Source organism: Aedes albopictus, chromosome 1, assembly GCF_035046485.1.
Source record: "Aedes albopictus strain Foshan chromosome 1, AalbF5, whole genome shotgun sequence".
Lineage (NCBI taxonomy): Eukaryota > Metazoa > Arthropoda > Insecta > Diptera > Culicidae > Aedes > Aedes albopictus.
Window position 1 is genome coordinate 189,671,936 of NC_085136.1, and position 18,788 is coordinate 189,690,723.

At 42.3% G+C, this 18,788-nt stretch overlaps 1 protein-coding gene and 1 long non-coding RNA gene across 6 annotated transcripts in view; both read left to right on the forward strand.

Annotated features, from left to right (window-relative positions):
* The window catches only part of LOC115257156 (uncharacterized), a 771,557-nt gene that overhangs the window by 273,119 nt on the left and 479,650 nt on the right, over positions 1-18,788 (forward strand). The window lies entirely within an intron of this gene.
* LOC115254541 (uncharacterized) overlaps positions 1-18,788 on the forward strand; it is a 142,240-nt gene that overhangs the window by 89,646 nt on the left and 33,806 nt on the right. The window contains exon 2 of the long non-coding RNA XR_003891897.2: positions 2,676-2,757. This is a non-coding gene — a long non-coding RNA (uncharacterized LOC115254541). The remainder of the gene's footprint in view (positions 1-2,675; positions 2,758-18,788) is intronic.

The following is an 18,788-nucleotide window of genomic DNA, read 5'->3' on the forward strand; positions in this document are numbered from 1 at the left end:
CCGTATCCTTCCGGCTTTGGCCACCTTCTGGATGCTGGGTTCGCCGTAAAGTGCAGCGAAGATCGTCCTTAGCACGCGTCGCTCGAAAACTCCGAGTGCTTGCAGGTCCTCCTCGAGCATGGTCCATGTCTCGTGCCCGTAGAGGATTACCGGTCTTATTAGCGTTTTGTATATGGTGCATTTGGTGCGTGGGTGAATCTTTTTCGACCGCAGTTTCTTCTGGAGCCCGTAGTAGGCCCGACTTCCGCTGATGATGCGCCTCCGAATTTCACGGCTCACGTTGTTGTCAGCCGTCAGTAAGGATCCGAGGTAGACGAATTCCTCCACCACCTCGAAAGTATCCCCGTCTATCGTAACATTACTACCCAGACGGATCCGGTCGTTTTCGGTTCCGCCTACCAGCATGTACTTTGTTTTTGAGGCATTCACCACCAGTCCGACCTTTGCTGCTTCGCGTTTCAGGCGGGTGTACAGCTCTGCCACCGTTCCAAATGTTCTTGCAATAATGTCCATGTCGTCCGCAAAGCACACAAATTGACCGGATTTTGTGAAAATCGTTCCTCGGCTGTTGAGCCCGGCTCGTCGCATCACACCTTCCAGAGCGATGTTGAAGAGTAGGCATGAGAGTCCATCACCTTGTCTCAGTCCCCGGCGAGATTCAAATGAACTGGATAGTTCACCCGAAACCCTTACGCAGTTTTGCACACCGTCCATTGTTGCTTTAATCAGTCTAGTCAGCTTCCCAGGAAAGCCGTTTTCGTCCATGATTCTCCATAGCTCTGCGCGGTCGATACCAAGGTAAGTAAAAGGAAGGTAATCCAATATGCTAAATCATACAATCCGCCATATTGGAATTTGAAACGACAGCTGGCATGTTTGTTTTGATTTGGAAGTTTATCAATAATAGCAAGCCATGATCTTGGTCATGACCCAAAAGTTGTCACTTCTGGTTGTATGTGCTAGTGAGCTAATATGTATGATGATCACCGACGAACCGACGTGACAGTGGTGTTTTAAAACTGTCCCCCCACAATTTAACGGTCGACCAGCAAAGCGAGCGAACCCTTCTGTCAAATCAGCGTAGACGCGAACCTCTTCCTATGTTAACACACGGGGGTTTGGTGTGGCATACCAACGCGGGCCGTTATAGAGGTGGCGATAGTTTCGGCTATTTTTCATCATGGCGTCGCGGACAACAAATTTGAATTTGTTTGTTCTAGCTGTCACTTCGGTTCGTCGGTGTGATGATTTCAAACAACGAGCTTGTGTCCTAATTGCTACCATCCAAATAATGCAATAACCCCAACGATATGATCTAGACTAGAACAATATTACCCGTACCGTAAGAAACACCTTTAAAATCCTGCGGAGTAATCTTGCCAACTGTCTGTAACGCATGAGATCTCCGGGTAAAATTCCCATTTCAAAACATTAAGCTGCCGAAGGTAAACCACTACTCCTTTTCTCGAAATACTTATCTAATAATTCAGTTTTCCTTCAATCTTTAGTCATCAAAGATTCGGCATGCGTATGAATAAAATTGTGTGCAGGGCGCATCTAAATAAGTTGATTTTTCCACAATTACCTTGAGTTCTATAACAAGCAGCCGCTCTGCCACTGCGGATTTTTTTCACTTGTGTGGAAGTAAACAACAACCCCTAGCAACCCTAGCAACCTCACTGAAACCGATAGAGTACAGCGTAAACAAACTCGCCAGCAGTCAACTCCACCACCCCCACCATAAACCTCTCCCCGCATCTACTGACTGCTTATATGCCAGTACCTTCCATTAAAATTACCTTGGTCGATACTGTCGTATGCCGCTTTGAAGTCGATGAACAGGTGATGCGTTGGGACCTGGTATTCACGGCATTTCTGGAGGATTTGCCGTACGGTAAAGATCTGGTCCGTTGTCGACCGGCCGTCGATGAAGCCGGCTTGATAACTTCCCACGAACTCATTACCTCCGTTAGTGTGGCACATAATTCTTCCTAATGTCTAACACCGACTGCCTCAGAACCCAATTATCCCTTTTGACTTGTTTTTCCATAGCGAAACTGATGTTTCACTGGTAAATGGTAGTTATTGTTGAAATAATATTCAGCTCAAGCCGCTTGGTATGCGACGGTTTCCGAGTTAAAAAAATAAACAATCAAATAAACAAGCAAATGTGAGAGTATGGTACGTTACATCTTTAAAATACACGGACATTCTTGTTTTCTTCACTATGTATTTTTTTCCGGATAAGCTGCTATTTTCAGTATAAGAAACAATCGATTTTTAGCCCTTAAGGAATAGCTGTTCTGTGTTTGCTTTTCAATTTGGTCATATATGCATTTTGTCTCAAACGTTTTATAGTATCCTTATTCCTTTAAAGACTCAAATAGGGTCTTGTACCATTTGGGCAGGTGTACCTATTTTGAACACTTGCCGCTATAACTAAGTCAATTTCAAACGCATTGGTTTGGATTTTCAGAATTAGGCACGTACAGTATCTAACTCTATACATAAACTCAAATCAATCGGTTTGAAATTGACTTAGTTATAGCGGCAAGTGCCCAAAATAGGTGCACCTGCCAAAATGGAACAAAGACCCAATTCATCATTTGAAAAAGAAGAACTAGAGATATAAATAATAATAATATCTAATTTTGTTTCCTTTTTTCTATTTCCAGGTTAGTATTGCACAAAAGAAAAAAAAAACAAACTGAGGCATCTGCACGCACGAGAACCGCAGGTGTTTGGATTAAACTTCCGGTAAAGTCTATCTATTCGTAACTAAATTCGGTGTCCGTCCATTTGGCCGAACGCCCTTTAATCAAATGACATCTGGCCAAATAGGCCGTTTGACCGAATTATGCAAAAAAAATCATAGGTGCCACTTTCCAAACTTCCATCGTTTTCAATGATGAATAGCTCCATTTGTTTGGCATTCAAAGTTGTAACAGCAACTAAACAATATTTGATTGATGCTCCAGCAGAAATTTTCACAAAACTAATGCATTTTCATCGATTGTTAGCCATGTGAAAAGTTGGTTTGTAAAACGGAAATAGTGCAAAAATCATGCCACTTGATAAAAATATTCAAAAATTACCTCCATCATTTTTCGGGCATTTCAGATTCTTTTTCCCTCCTCTGTCCTGCATTTTCGTATACTCAATGCCTTAAGTGTCTTACCCCTTCCCCCTTAAACGATGGTGGTCATATTTGAATGACCTCTAATACTTATGACACACATGTGATACAAGAATCACTGTAGGGGAGACTGGGGAGACTTGATCCCTTTTTCTTAATTTACCTGAAACTTTAAGAAAAAACACAAAACTAGATCCGATTTCCATTCAAAATGGCAGGTAAACATCTATTGCACGTTAATACACAACAGAAGGCCTTTAAATTATTGTTTAAGTTTTCAAAACTGTGTTTTTATGGAGGCATGTCTTATGATGTATTTTTCAAAAATGGGTGACACTTGATCCCCCTTTAAGCACATGGTTTATTTAAAGAGAAAATAATTCCAGAGTCTTCCTTTTCATTTTCTTTTCGAATTTCCTTGCATTTTCGATGAACATGGAGTGTTTTAAATTGTAAGATTCCCTTAATTTTTTAAGGATATGCCGTATTTTCAAAATGGGGAGACTTGATCCCCCTTTTCTTGGTTTGTACTAAAGTTATAATTATCTGACACATTTTATCGTTGAATAGACTAGAATTCCAAGTAAATAGAGGCTTCCGAATAGAATTTTATTTTTCACATGTATAATGTGTGTGTAATCCTCGAGGGATCAAGTCTCCCCATGTCACTGTTGTGAATACTAAGCCAAATTAATTAAAATATGTTAACAACAGCCTTATTTGGATAAATAAGTTTGAAAGTATTCTATTTGACTTATGTGCTGTGAAATTTTGACACGATTTGGTTCAATTTTCACAAAGTTATTGAGATTTTGCGGAATCGCCTAAAAGATTTCTGAAGGACTGAAAACAAACCATCAGCCGTTAAAAAAAAATGCAATATACAATCGAAATCACTTGTAGCCAAAACATAGTCGTTTGTCCAGGAGTAGTTTTGGAAAAAATGTGCTAGAAGAAAAATGTTTTTGATTCCGAGATAATATGGGGGGAACAAGTCTCCCCAGGGATCAAGTCTCCTCAGTCTCCCCTATAGTTGCGCTTGAAATGAGTGCCATACTGAAAATTCTCTAAGTTCAAGTCAGTCTAGTCAGAATTTTCTTGACACTGCGTACCGTTGTACAGGAATCACACTCGTATCACATGTCTGTCTGGGGTATAACATGGATAGCGTAACCACCAACAACCATGCTCCTCCATGTGTTTCTCAATCTCCTTGGCAGCCAAACCTTAATTGCAATTGCCTCCAGAAAACCTTAAAAGCAAGAAAATCCGGAAGTTACCAATTTTTCATTGGGAAATCGAAAGATTTTTCGTTGGTTTGCCTGCCTGGCTTCTAGCAGTATGTTTTATGCAATCATATCTTGACACCGTTCACTTATAGTAATGGTCAAATCACATTCAGGAATGATTTTATCGGTTGGGCCATTTATCCCATTTTGACATTTTGAACTTAGTTCCTTTACGTGTACTATACGATGACCATGGCTTTCCTAAGCAAGCAGCTACAGCTTTTTTTGGCAAATGAATGGAACACAGGTGTGGAGACTACTACCGAAAGATCGATTCCCGTAGCTCAACTGGACGTTACATCGTGCGCATGCCGAAGCACCGCGACTACGAAAAGATGATCGAATTGCTTGCAAGCATACATTACATACATACATTTATTTGTTCAACATCATTAAGACAAGACATAATCAACAATAGTACGCCACAATACTCGGTTTGTGGCTGCCGCTCTCCATCCTCGGTCGCGCCCAATGCTCGCCAAGTCACGTTCCACCTGGTCCGCCCATCGTGCTCTCTGCGCTCCACGCCTTCTTGTGCCAACCGGATCCGTTGCAAACACCAGCTTTGCAGGGTTGTTGTCCGGCATTCTTGCAACATGCCCTGCCCACCGTATCCTTCCGGCTTTGGCCACCTTCTGGATGCTGGGTTCGCCGTAAAGTGCAGCGAGCTCGTGGTTCATCCTTCTCCGCCACACACCGTTCTCCTGCACACCGCCGAAGATCGTTCTTAGCACGCGTCGCTCAAAAACTCCGAGTGCTTGTAGGTCCTCCTCGAGCATGGTCCATGTCTCGTGCCCGTAGAGGATCACCGGTCTTATTAGCGTTTTGTACATGGTGCATTTGGTGCGTGGGTGAATCTTTTTCGACCGCAGTTTCTTCTGGAGCCCGTAGTAGGCCCGACTTCCGCTGATGATGCGCCTCCGAATTTCTCGGCTCACGTTGTTGTCAGCCGTCAGTAAGGATCCGAGGTAGACGAATTCCTCCACCACCTCGAAAGTATCCCCGTCTATCGTAACATTACTACCCAGACGGATCCGGTCGTGTTCGGTTCCACCTACCAGCATGTACTTTGTTTTTGAGGCATTCACCACCAGTCCGACCTTTGCTGCTTCGCGTTTCAGGCGGGTGTACAGTTCTGCCACCGTTCCAAATGTTCTAGCGATAATGTCCATGTCGTCCGCAAAGCACACAAATTGACCGGATTTTGTGAAAATCGTTCCCCGGCTGTTGAGCCCGGCTCGTCGCATCACACCTTCCAGCGCGATGTTGAAGAGTCGACATGAGAGTCCGTCACCTTGTCGCAGTCCCCGGCGAGATACGAATGAACTGGATAGTTCACCCGAAACCCTTACGCAGTTTTGCACACCGTCCATCGTTGCTTTAATCAGTCTAGTCAGCTTCCCAGGAAAGCCGTTTTCGTCCATGATTCTCCATAGCTCTGCGCGGTCGATACTACCGTATGCCGCTTTGAAGTCGATGAACAGGTGGTGCGTTGGGACCTGGTATTCACGGCATTTCTGGAGGATTTGCCGTACGGTAAAGATCTGGTCCGTTGTCGACCGGCCGTCGATGAAGCCGGCTTGAAAACTTCCCACGAACTCATTTGTTTTAGGTGACAGACGACGGAAGATGATCTGGGATAGAACTTTGTAGGCAGCATTCAAAATAGTGATCGCCCTGAAGTTCTCACATTCCAAATGGTCGCCTTTCTTGTGAATGGGGCAGATAACCCCTTCCTTCCACTCCTCCGGTAGCTGTTCGGTTTCCCAGATCCTGACTATCAGCCGATGCAGACAGGTGGCCAACTTTTCTGGGCCCATCTTGATGAGTTCAGCTGCGATACCATCCTTACCAGCTGCTTTGTTGGTTTTGAGCTGGTGAACGGCATCCTTAACTTCCCTCAGCGTGGGAGTTGGTTCATTTCCGTCCTCCGCTGCACTGGCGTCGTCGTTCCTTCCGTTGCCGTGGGCTCCCGTGCCTACGTTCTCCACGCCGTTCAGGTGCTGATCGAAGTGCTGCTTCCACCTTTCGATCACCTCACGTCCGTCCGTCAAGAGGCCTCCGTCTTTATCCCTGCATATTTCGGCTCGCGGCACGAAGCCGTTGCGGGATGCGTTGAGCTTCTGATAGAACTTCCGTGTTTCTTGGGAACGGTACAGCGGTTCCATTTCTTCACACTCCGCTTCTTCCAGGTGGCGCTTTTTCTCCCGAAAGAGGCGGGTCTGCTGTTTCCGCTTCTGTTTGTAACGTTCCACGTTCTGTCGAGTCCCTTGCTGCAGCATTACCGCCCTCGCTGCGTTCTTCTCCTCCAAAACCGTTCTGCACTCTTCGTCGAACCATTCGTTCCGTCGATTCCGTTCCGCGTACCCGATGGTGCTCTCGGCTGCGTCGTTGATGGCTGCTTTCACTGTACTCCAGCAGTCCTCTAGAGGGGCCTCATCGAGCTCGCCCTCGTCTGGCAACGCGGCCTCGAGATTCTGCGCGTATGCTGAGGCGACATCCGGTTGCTTCAGTCGCTCTAGGTTGTACCGTGGCGGTCGCCGGTACCGTACATTGTTGATGACGGAGAGTTTTGGGCGCAGTTTGACCATCACCAGATAGTGGTCGGAGTCGATGTTGGCGCCACGATAGGTCCTGACGTCGATAATGTCGGAGAAGTGCCGTCCGTCAATCAGAACGTGGTCGATTTGAGATTCCGTCTGCTGTGGTGATCTCCAGGTGTAACGATAAGGGAGGCTGTGTTGGAAAAAAGGTGCTACGTATGGCCATATTTTTGGAGGCGGCGAAATCAATGAGTACCCGGGCAAAGTCCAACAACAAAATTACAGCAAACCGAAAACATGTTTTGTATTCAGCAACAAATTGATATCACATTTTGATATCAGTTTATCTTTACTCGATTTGATTTCAAATTTTGTTTTCTGTTTGCTGTCATTTTACATTAATGCAAGTGTTTAGTGCTAGAATAGTTTAACTCTTCTAAGTAAACTATGTAAAGTAATTCTAGGGATATATCATTAGTGCAATTGTACTATTGCATTTATGATTTGATATCAACCGAAAAACTCTACATTTAACGATTTTTCGTTTTTCTTGCGCTGATAACAAAAACAGTTATCAATTTGCTATCATCGATAGCAGGAATTGTTTTCAATTTGCTATCACAGGAACATTTTTCTGCTCTCATTTTTGATATTTTAACCGTTAAAACGACCAAAACGACAACAACTTGAGTTATCAAAATTTGCAATATCACAACATCAAAAATAGTTTTCAATTTACTATCAGACTTTGCCCGGGTAGTAGGCCGTTTTCGTTCGTTTGCTGGTGGGCGCTGAATTTACCAATCGTCGGTCTGAATTCCTCCTCCTGGCCTACCTGAGCGTTCAAATCTCCTATGATGATCTTGACGTCGTGGCTTGGGCAGCGGTCGTACTCGCGTTCGAGCTGCGCGTAAAATGCGTCCTTGTCATCATAAGTACTTCCGGAGTGTGGGCTGTGCACGTTTATTATGCTGAAGTTGAAGAATCGGCCCTTGATCCTCAACCTGCACATTCTTTCGTCGATCGGCCACCAACCGATCACGCGCCTCTGTATATCACCCATCACGATGAAAGCTGTTCCCAGCTCGCGTGTGTTGCCGCAGCTCTGGTAGATGGTATGATTACCTCTAAACGTTTGCACCATGGATCCTGTCCAACACACCTCCTGCAGCGCTACGATGCCGAACCCGCGGTCCTTCAGTAGATTGGCGAGTATGCGGGTGCTCCCAATAAAGTTGAGAGATCGGCAGTTCCACGTACCGAGTTTCCAATCGCAAGTCCTTTTTGTTCGCTGGGGTCGTTGCCGTTGGTCTCGGTTCGTATTATTCTGTTGATGATTTTCCGTTACAATGGTTTTTTACGGCTGGCTCGTAGGGCCTGACACCAACCCCCTACTTTCCGGAGGACCATAGTGCACAATTGAGCTTAGAGTCCTTCCCTGGCACTCGGACGTAGATCAGCCGCCCCTAACATGGGGATCAGACGCTGTTGTGAGCCGCTCCTCCTGGAGAACAGACGCTCAGGTTTGCCGAAGCAAACCCCCCCCTTCCCTGTCAGCCTACGACCAAAGTTCCCACCGGGGTTGGTTACCCGATCTTCCCTAAGGTTGCTCATAGTTTCCGGCCGGTACCGCGTGGAGGTAGGGATAGGAATTGCTGGGCAGAGGCTAGTGGATCACAATGGGATCTGAATTGCGCAGCATACCCAGCCTTTACCGTGCCTGCTTGCAAGCAAATGCAGTGAAATGATGAGCTCGGAGAAGTTATACTCTGTCACCGGTGGACAACACTGCTCCAGTAGGTCAGCCAAATGAGGCTACCCAGAGTCTTCTTATTTGGATTCTTCTCTACTAGTGTTATTGGTGTGTCGTGTATAGATACATAGCTTACTCACGAGAAAATGTGTGTCACACCAGTAATGGTGGATTAGGCAAAAAAACAGTATCAAAATTGCGATCGGCTCCGCGTCTTAAATTGATGGAAGTTATGCCGTAACATGTACGGAATAATAAACATCTTTAACCTTCGCGTACCCAACGTCTATTTCGGATGATTTTCGAATCTTGAATCAGCTATGAAAAAGGCATTTCCCAACCGATTTTTTTGAAGTCAATTGCATTCGCTCCGGGTTTGTCCAAATTGTCAAGGACTACCATACGGAACCGGTTCACCCATCCGTTCCGGAGTTATTCCAGATTCCGTTGGGGTCATGACCGGCCGGAAAATGACACATTAATTCATTTTACTCTGAATCTATAGTTATTTTGGAAATTTGCACACATTATACGCCAGGAATACAGAAACTTTATAACTGCAAGGAACCATTGACTTGAAATGACACAATCAAGCAGTCTCATGAACCGGATATGTCCCGGGTGCCCCCAGGGATGTGGCCAAAGTGGACATTCTAGCAGCATTGTCAGAATCATTCATGCGGCACCTCAAACTTCATGATTTGTCGAAAGATGAAGTAAAATAGCCCTTCCACACTCCTAAGACCCCTCGGGAACGGCCTGGCCATACCTGGAATGTTCCGGGTGCCCCCTGGGATGTGACAAAGTTGACCATTTCCACAATGTTGTCAAAATCAACCGTGCGACACCTATAAATTCATGATTTGTTGAAACCTAAATGAAATTAGCCCTTTCGTTCCCTTATGGCCACTTGGGACCGGTCTGGCCATACCCGGAATGTTCCGGATGCCCTCGGGGAAGCAGTTATTTCTCAAGCATAGTCAAAATCAGCCGTGTGACACCTCAAACTTCATGATTTGTCGAAACATGAAGGATAATAGTCCTTTTAGGCTCCCATGACCCCTTAGGGTGGTTCTGGCCACACCCGAAATATTCCGGATGTCCCCAGGAGAGTGGCCAAATTGGCCATTTCCGCAACGTTGGTCATGGTCATATCAATCGTGCGGCACCTCAAACTTCATGATTTCTCAAAACGTGAAGGAAAATAGTCCTTCTAAGCTCTTATGACCGCTCGGGAACGACCTGGCCATACCCGAAATGTTCCGGGTGCCCCAGGGATGTGACAAAAGTGGTCATTTCCACATTGTTATCAAAATCAGCCGTGCGACACCTCTAACTTCATGATTTGTTGAAACATAAAAAAAATAGTCATTCTAGGCCCTTATGGCCACCTGGGGTCGGTCTGGCCATACCCGGAATGTTCCGGATGCCCCCAGGCAGGGAAGTGGTCAAAATGACCATTTATACAAAGTTGGTCAAATCAATCGTGCGCACCTCTAGGGGCCGTTCATAAACCACGCAGACTTTTTGGGGGGAGGGGTGATTTCATTCAATCAGAGCACCTATTAAATGAGAAGCGAATCCTTGTCAATTGAATAAATTGTCACTCGAATGAGTAGCTTGGCACGAATCACGAAAAACCCCGCAAAATTCCACCGGATTGAAAAAAAGTCGGGTCAAAGTCGGGTCAATTTTTATCGAATGTTAAGCCACTGTTGGACCAACATCGATCAACTATTGGGTCTGTGTTGAGTTTGGTGACCAAAATAAAAAATAGGTAATTGATAGGTTGATGTCGGGTTTGACGTCATCAACGATGGTAACAGCTTTGAGCCTACAACACCACAAAATTATGCTTCCTAGCTGGGGCTCAATTGAATGATATGAGCCTTGACTGAGGCTGGGGCTGATGTCAATTGAATGATCAGAGGCTAGTCAATTGATTCCGATGGTAAATGGAAAAATGAGTGATTACCCATCTCAATTTCAGCTTTCAATGTTGGTTGATATTGACACTTCGCAGCACTGCCCGAACTATTCCGGAAGGCCGCAGGGAAGTGGTCATTTCTGAAATGTCATCAAAATCAGCCGTACTACACCTCAAATTTCATTATATGTCGAAACATGAAGGAAAACAGTCCTTCTAGGTTCCCATGACGTTCGGGATACACCCGAAATGTTTCGGATGTCCTCACTCCCAAAATTTTGGTCAAATCAATCGTACTACACCTCAAACTTCAAGTTTGAAACGTGACGGAAAATAGTACTTCCAGGCTCCCATGCTACTTCTGAACGGTCATACCTACCATGGCTTTCAGGGAGGTGACCAAATTCGCCATTTCAACAATGTTATCAAAATCAACCGTGTGATTTCTAACTTCATAATTCGATGAAGCGATGAAGTCATTCAGAACTTCAAGCATTTGAAACTTAACCCGAAATGTTCGAGATGCCATATTTACAGTGCTGTAGTTTTTGCAAAAAATAAAATAGAATAAAGAAGATTGAGAGCAATGAGCATTCGGGATCAATCTGGTTGCATATAATATGCTTCGAAGAATTCACAAAAATGGTGATGATTACAATGTTGAGAGCATCAAACGAGAAATTGAGATATAAGATTTTTGAGACATGAATAGAATGTTGTATTTGAGCATGCATGGTCTGAACTTTGGTTATGTTCAGGATGCCGGGTAAATTACATAACTTCAAAAATAACATTAATTTAATAAACTTTTTAATTTTCATATTTCCGTTTGCAACATTCATTTTTTTCGCATTTGCATTTGCAACAAAATGTTTGCATAATTCCGCTTGTTCCATGTTCTCTACAAATTGCCTTGAGACATGAGGAACATTTAGTATGAATTTTCACATCCTTGGATACGAATCTGAAATCAGGATGCAAAACCCTCTCTTGTAAACCCTTTTAGCACAACTTCAAATTAGCGATATAAGAATGGGTTTTGCATGCAATGCATTGCAATGGTTGTGGCGAGGTTGCTTCCAAGGGACCTTGGGAACCTAGACTGGCTATTTTCCTTCATGTTTCAACAAATCATTAAGTTTGAGGTGTCCGGGTATGGCCAGACCGGTCCCAAGTGAACATAAGAGCCTAGAAGGGTTATTTTCCTTTAGGTTTCTACAAATCATGAAGTTAGAGGCGTCGCACGGTTGATTTTGATAACATTGTGGAAATGGCCACTTTTGTCACATCCCAGGGGGCACCCGGAACATTCCGGGTAGGCCAGGTCGTTCCCGGGGGGTCATAAGAGCTTAGAAGGACTATTTTCCTTCACGTTTTGAGAAATCATGAAGTTTGAGGTGCCGCACGATTGATTTGACCAACGTTGCGGAAATGGCCAATATGGCCACTCTCCTGGGGACATCCGGAATATTTCGGGTGTGGCCAGAACCACCCTAAGGGGTCATGGGAGCCTAAAAGGACTATTATCCTTCATGTTTCGACAAATCATGAAGTTTGAGGTGTCACACGGCTGATTTTGACTATGTTTGAGAAATGACCACTTCCCTGAGGGTATCCGGAACATTCCGGGTATGGCCAGACCGGTCCCAAGTGGCCATAAGGGCCTAGAAGGGCTATTTTTCTTTAGGTTTCAACAAATCCTGAAGTTAGAGGTGTCGCACGGTTGGTTTTGACAACATTGTGGAAATGGACAATTTTGTCACATCCCTGGGGGCACCCGGAACATTCCAGGTATGGCCAGGCCGTTCCCGAGGGGTCTTAGGAGTGTGGAAGGGCTATTTTACTTTATGTTTCGACAAATCATGAAGTTTGAGGTGCCGCATGAATGATTCTGACAATGTTGCTAGAAAGTCCACTTTGGCCACATCCCTGGGGGCACCCGGGACATATCCGGTTCATGAGACTGCTTGATTGTGTCATTTCAAGTCAATGCACATTGGGCAAAATCAAGCCCAAAGGTGGAAAAAATTAATAACTTTCTTAATACAAGACACTATGTGACCATCAATGGCTTATTTGAAAGCAAATTTTCTCAAGAATTGGTTGGTGGATGATTCATGTACGGGCAACTTCTCTGAAGCTAGTTATAGAGCCCGTTTTACCCCAGTTCCTCCTAAAATTTGTGAATTTCTGTTATTTTACGGCACTTGTTATGATTTTAATGATTATTTCGCTGGGATACCATCGCCCCACTCCCATTGAGTAACGTTACATACAAAAAGTTATTAAAATGTTGGAATTTTAGGGTGTTTTGGGGTCAATTAGTCAATGGTATATTTTCAAGGTAGAAATCCATTTTTTATTTTTATTTATGACTTTTTACGTGACAATAACTAAATAAATGATCGAATACACATGGTTTATTCCTAAAGAAACCATTTTTTGCAAGTTTGATCTCAAGTTATTGATTATATTTAAGTTTTCCCGCATACAAATATGAGTAGTTCCCATCCTTATACCACCGATTCCAAACATTTCCAAACGATGAGCCATTGCTTATATACTCCAAAAACATCCTAAATGTTGTTTGCGCATAGCCCCATAGACGGGAGGTGACGGCCGCATATAGTTTTAGAGCTTAGTTTACCCAAACTCCCCTATAAACATTTTTTTATTGTTATTAAATAAAAACAACTTTAACTTGAAATTTCTATGCATGATATGAGTTAATATTGATGAAGAGCTGCATCCTATGAAATTTGGAAATTTAGGGTACAATGGGGTTAAATGAAAAAAAAAACAATCAAAAAGCTTGAATGATTTAAGTTGACAAATAACTTGTTTGAAAGATAATATCCATACGAGTTCATTAATGACTGATTGATGCACAGGTAGAACACATATAGCCGAAGCGCTAAACGCGCGAGTATACAGCAAAACCATGCTGAGAGTGATGGGTTCGATTTTTTGTCGGTCCGGGGTTTGGCATTATTGAAATTCCCTTGACATAATGTCAAATGAACGACAGCATTTCCTCAGAATTGATGTGTGTATCAACATATTGACTTGATTTTTCGTGGTATACGAATAGTACTGACCGTCAATTTTAATGTGGATTGATTAAAAATTGATTGAGTTATTTCGAAAAACAACCCGTGCAAAGAAAGAATTGAGTGTATGTAGTGTAGAGTGTAATACTTTTTAGACAGGGTGTCCGATTTTGCACAGTACGTACAACAAAGTATCTAGCCGAATAATTGGAAATCACTCAAAGGGGTTTTTCCCTCTTCCAAATTTTTAGTTAAAAATAAATAATAATCATAATAATAATAGCCGAATAATCAAGTCAATACGAACATCTTGAGGAATTTATATCTAACCTGAAGAGTTTTGTTTTTTGTGCAATTGAACTTGATTAATTACTAAACTTTTCTTTTGCATTGACCATATGCACCACTGATCTTCGTAAGCGAACAAGCAGGCGAAAGACTGCATATACGACATAAGTTTGTTCGAGAGCATCTGGCAAGAAAATCATCCCCAGAGCAAAATTCGCAAAATATAATGGCAGTACGCCTTTATAAAAACGATGACATTGTACTACCGCCACAAACGGGAAGATTCTGTTTCCATATGAACGCAACGCCAGATGAAGGTGACTTCGATTATGATCAGATGTGCAAAGAGATATGCTTAGGAAATCTAGTATCTATTACTAAAAGACATACACTATCCGTCATAAGTAGAGACTCACAAAAAGTATTGCGATAATATTGAATCACCCTTAATCACCTCGATATCTCTAAAACCAGAACAACTACAAAAATGCCGCTTTCAGAAAAGTTGTTGCTTTTGGGCTTCTGAATAACATTGATGAAGACAGCATCTTTGTAAGGTATTGGAGATATCAAGGTGAGTAAATACGATACAATATTGTTGCAATACATTTTTTGAGTATATACTTATGACGGGTAGTGTGCTTGGCTAAGTGGAATGAGACTGTCATATTATTAGTGTACAGCAAAACAAAATAAATACCTATTTGATTTTCAAGCTGCTATTTCGTTAATAAAAAATATAACGAATGCATTTTGGAGATTTGTTACTACAGTGTGTTACTACAACCCCCATAAAGTCTATCGGCAAGCAGCAGTATGGATATTCTCAAATTCACGCTACAGCTCTTCATCATGAAATGCTTGGAAGGGTGAATAATGGAAGTGTGCAACATGGATTTTAAATATTATTTTACGTATTGATTATAAATTTCTTCAATACCAAAGTTCCGAGAAATAAGCAGCAGCATAGTTTGCCCCATTATCCCCCAAACGTCATGTTTATAACATCTTTCATGTTTACTCATTGGATTAAGAATGGTATAATATGAATGATATATTATATTAACTGCAATGGAACAATTTGATTATACTTTTAGGAAAATTGGGGTGAAACAGGCTTTACATCCCGCTGAAGCAATGTCGTTAGTACAAGAATCATTCGTATAGAAATTATCTGCCAAACAAGCTATTTGTCAACTTATATGGTCATTCAAGCTTTTTGATTGTTTTTTTTTTCTCAATTAACCCCATTGTACCCTAAATTTCCAAATTTCATAGGATGCAGTGATATTACTGGTTAGCTCTTCATCAATATTAACTCATATCATGCATAGAAGTTTCAAGTTAAAGTTGTTTTAATTTAAAAACAATTAAAAATAAGTTTATAGGGGAGTTTGGGTAAACTAAGCTCTAAAACTATATGCTGCCGTCACCTCCCGTCTGTGGGGCTATGCGCAAATAACATTTAGGATAGTTTTGGAGTATATAAGCAATGGCTCATCGTTTGGAAATGTTTGGAATCGGTGGTATAAGGATGGGAACTACTCATATTTGTATGCGGGAAAACTTAAAAATAACCAATAATTTGAGATCAAACCCGCCAAAAATGGTTTCTTTAGGAATAAACCATGTGTATTCGATCATTTATTTAGTTATTGTCACGTAAAAAATCATATATAAAAATAAAAAATGAATTTCTACCTTGAAAATATACCATTGCTTAATTGACCCCAAAACACCCTAAAATTCCAACATTTTAATAACTTTTTGTATGTAACGTTACTCAATGGGAGTGGGGCGATGGTATCCCAGCGAAATAATCATTAAAATCATAACAAATGCCGTAAAATAACAGAAATTCACAAATTTTAGGGGGAACTGGGGTAAAACGGGCTCTATAACTCGCTTCAGAGAAGTTGCCCGTACATGAATCATCCACCAACCAATTCTTGAGAAAATTTGCTTTCAAATAAGCCATTGATGGTCACATAGTGTCTTGTATTAAGAAAGTTATTAATTTTTTCCACCTTTGGGCTTGATTTTGCCCAATGTGCAATGGTTCCTTGCAGTTATAAAGTTTCTGTATTCCTGGCGTATAATGTGTGCAAATTTCCAAAATAACTATAGATTCAGAGTAAAATGAATTAATGTGTCATTTTCCGGCCGGTCATGACCCCAACGGAATCTGGAATAACTCCGGAACGGATGGGTGAACCGGTTCCGTATGGTAGTCCTTGACAATTTGGACAAACCTGGAGCGAATGCAATTGACTTCAAAAAAATCGGTTAGGAAATGCCTTTTTCATAGCTGGTTCAAGATTTGAAAATCATCCGAAATAGACGTTGGGTAAGCGAAGGTTAATCTGGGTCTAATCTCATTATCGTCGCTACCGACACCTCGAGAGCACTCTACGTGGGATAATCTTATACCAGATCAAAGCTGTAGCCACCGAGTATATACACCACTCCTACGTAATACCGGCATTCACTGAAAGTGGGCAGTACCTATGAAGCAAATATGTTTCTGTTTATGAATATTAGAAAGCATAAATACCTTCTGCTTCTGCAGATCAAAAAGGCCATTTTGGATAGGTACCCATTTTTAAAAATGTGTACACATGTCTAATTTTTCCGAAAGCGTTCTAGAAATTGAAAGTTCATACTGTGTTGTTCTACGCATAACTATCTCAAGTGACAATAAAAGCCCACAGAACATCAGACAATCATGGGACGTTGAACGACCGAGCCGAAATTGTTAAGTTTACGATTTAGATTGCCACAAAGGACGCAGAGCCTTAAGCGTCGAGGGATAGATGAAGGGTTAATTATCATCTTTGGGACGCCGAAGCAACCTTTTGGCTCACAAATTTAAAGCATAACTAATCGAAACCAATCACCCGCATTCAAATCTGAATCCCTTCGCGTAATCCCCATAACCGAGCATCACAGCGCCCAACAAGTGAATGGCTGCAAGATTATATAGCTTGCCTTTTGGCGCACATCGCACCGCCACAGTGTTGCGAATCATTCCAGAAGCACAACTAGAATCAAATGGGAGTGGGTAGAAAATGTTTTAGAAAGCTTTTAAGATAATCATTATTTATGTGCAAACTGCTGCGGGGAAAGAGCAGCCAACTAAAATGAAACTCTTGCCACCCCCCTTTCCGTGCTGAACCACTGAGCCGAATGGTGTTCGTTCACGGTGCCCTCGTTCCACGGACTAGGCGCCAGACGAAGCGCGGTATGTACGTACTCTCCCATCGGAATGTGGTATCAAGTAACGAGCTTTTCCGGAGATATTCGTCGTTTTGGGGTTACAATTTCGAGAGCAAGATCTCTTATCATCGAGCAGCCGGGAAAAACGAGTCACTCGAAAAGATCAACACAAAGAAAAACTCCCCGGAAGGGTGGAATAAGGTGGAAAGAGCGGGATTGTTGATTTTATGATTTATCCCGTTTAGTGCGCACCAGAAGCACAGTCGCCAAAGTAGAGGAACAGTCCTACCACCCGATGAAGGATCCAATCCTAGCGACAACGACCACGGGATTGGGAGACAAAGAGTGAAAAAATGAGATCCTTTGCTGAGATAAATTTATAGCAAAATGCTTCACAAACAGATATAAAATGGAGAAAAGTAGCACCCTCCTAAAGAGGATGGCTGCTCTGGGAGCTGGAAAAGCACCAGCATCGAACTGCTTTGCCCTTCTGATGGCAAGAGGGGAAAGACAAAGAAAACCAGGAAATTACTGCTTGCTCATCACTTTTGTACCGATGATGGTCTGGATCTGCACTCTTCCAGTCAGCCCAGAAACAGATAAAGAGGGTAGAGGTCGTTGGATACTGTCTTCTCTGGCGGGTGCTGGAAACATTACGGCAGATTCACCCCTCGTTGGTGGTGTTGGAGCTTGTTAGATAGATGTTGAACAGCGCGTCTGACCAACATATGATTTGACACATTTTTTTAGGGATGGCTTGAATTGAACACAATGGCATGTAATAAAACTTTATCTTAGATTTGTGTTTCAATATGTACTGATGTGATTTAGAAGGAGTTTATAAAAGAAAGGTGTATTCGACAACTGTTCTAAAACATTTGTCAAACAATCTTTTTTTTTTAATAATTATAAAATACAAATTCCTCAGCCATTCTACTATGCCATTCAATAATGATTTTTAACGTAATAGGGTGGGGTTGGGCAAGATCGGTCACGGGGCAAGATGGGTCAGCGCCATTTGTGAGCTTTAGATGAGTTGTAGAACATTATTTTGAATTTTGTGTAAATAACAACACAAATCTTCACAAAGGTCACATAAATCCGGTTAAAATTTGTAGGTTTCGAATGTTTAAAAAAAAAATAATACATTTTTTAGCTACATTCCTTATGCATAACACGGTGACGAAAAAACGTGTTATTTCAACATACATGCTTAGATTAAAACATCTTAGTTTCTGTAATGTTCGCATAATCAATGTTGATGCTAATAACAGGCAAATTTTCTAAAGTTAATGTAAATTTTCAGTAATTTATTGATTTTTATTACGAGTTATTAACCCTCGAGCGATCGCGCTGTTGTATTTTGTACAACACGTTGAAAAACTCTCGTTTTTTGTACTCAGCATTAGCGTGGTGCTGACGCAGGTAGTCAACCGCGCGAGTTACGGAAGGTTAACTGGGGCAGCATGAGTCACCGCGCACGAAGCAGGATGGGTCACTTTGACAGATACATTTTCGATGTTTACGGTTTTATTTTGAGGTTAGTTTTGTGCTAGTCGCGCTTCACTGCGGAGTAATAAAAAGTA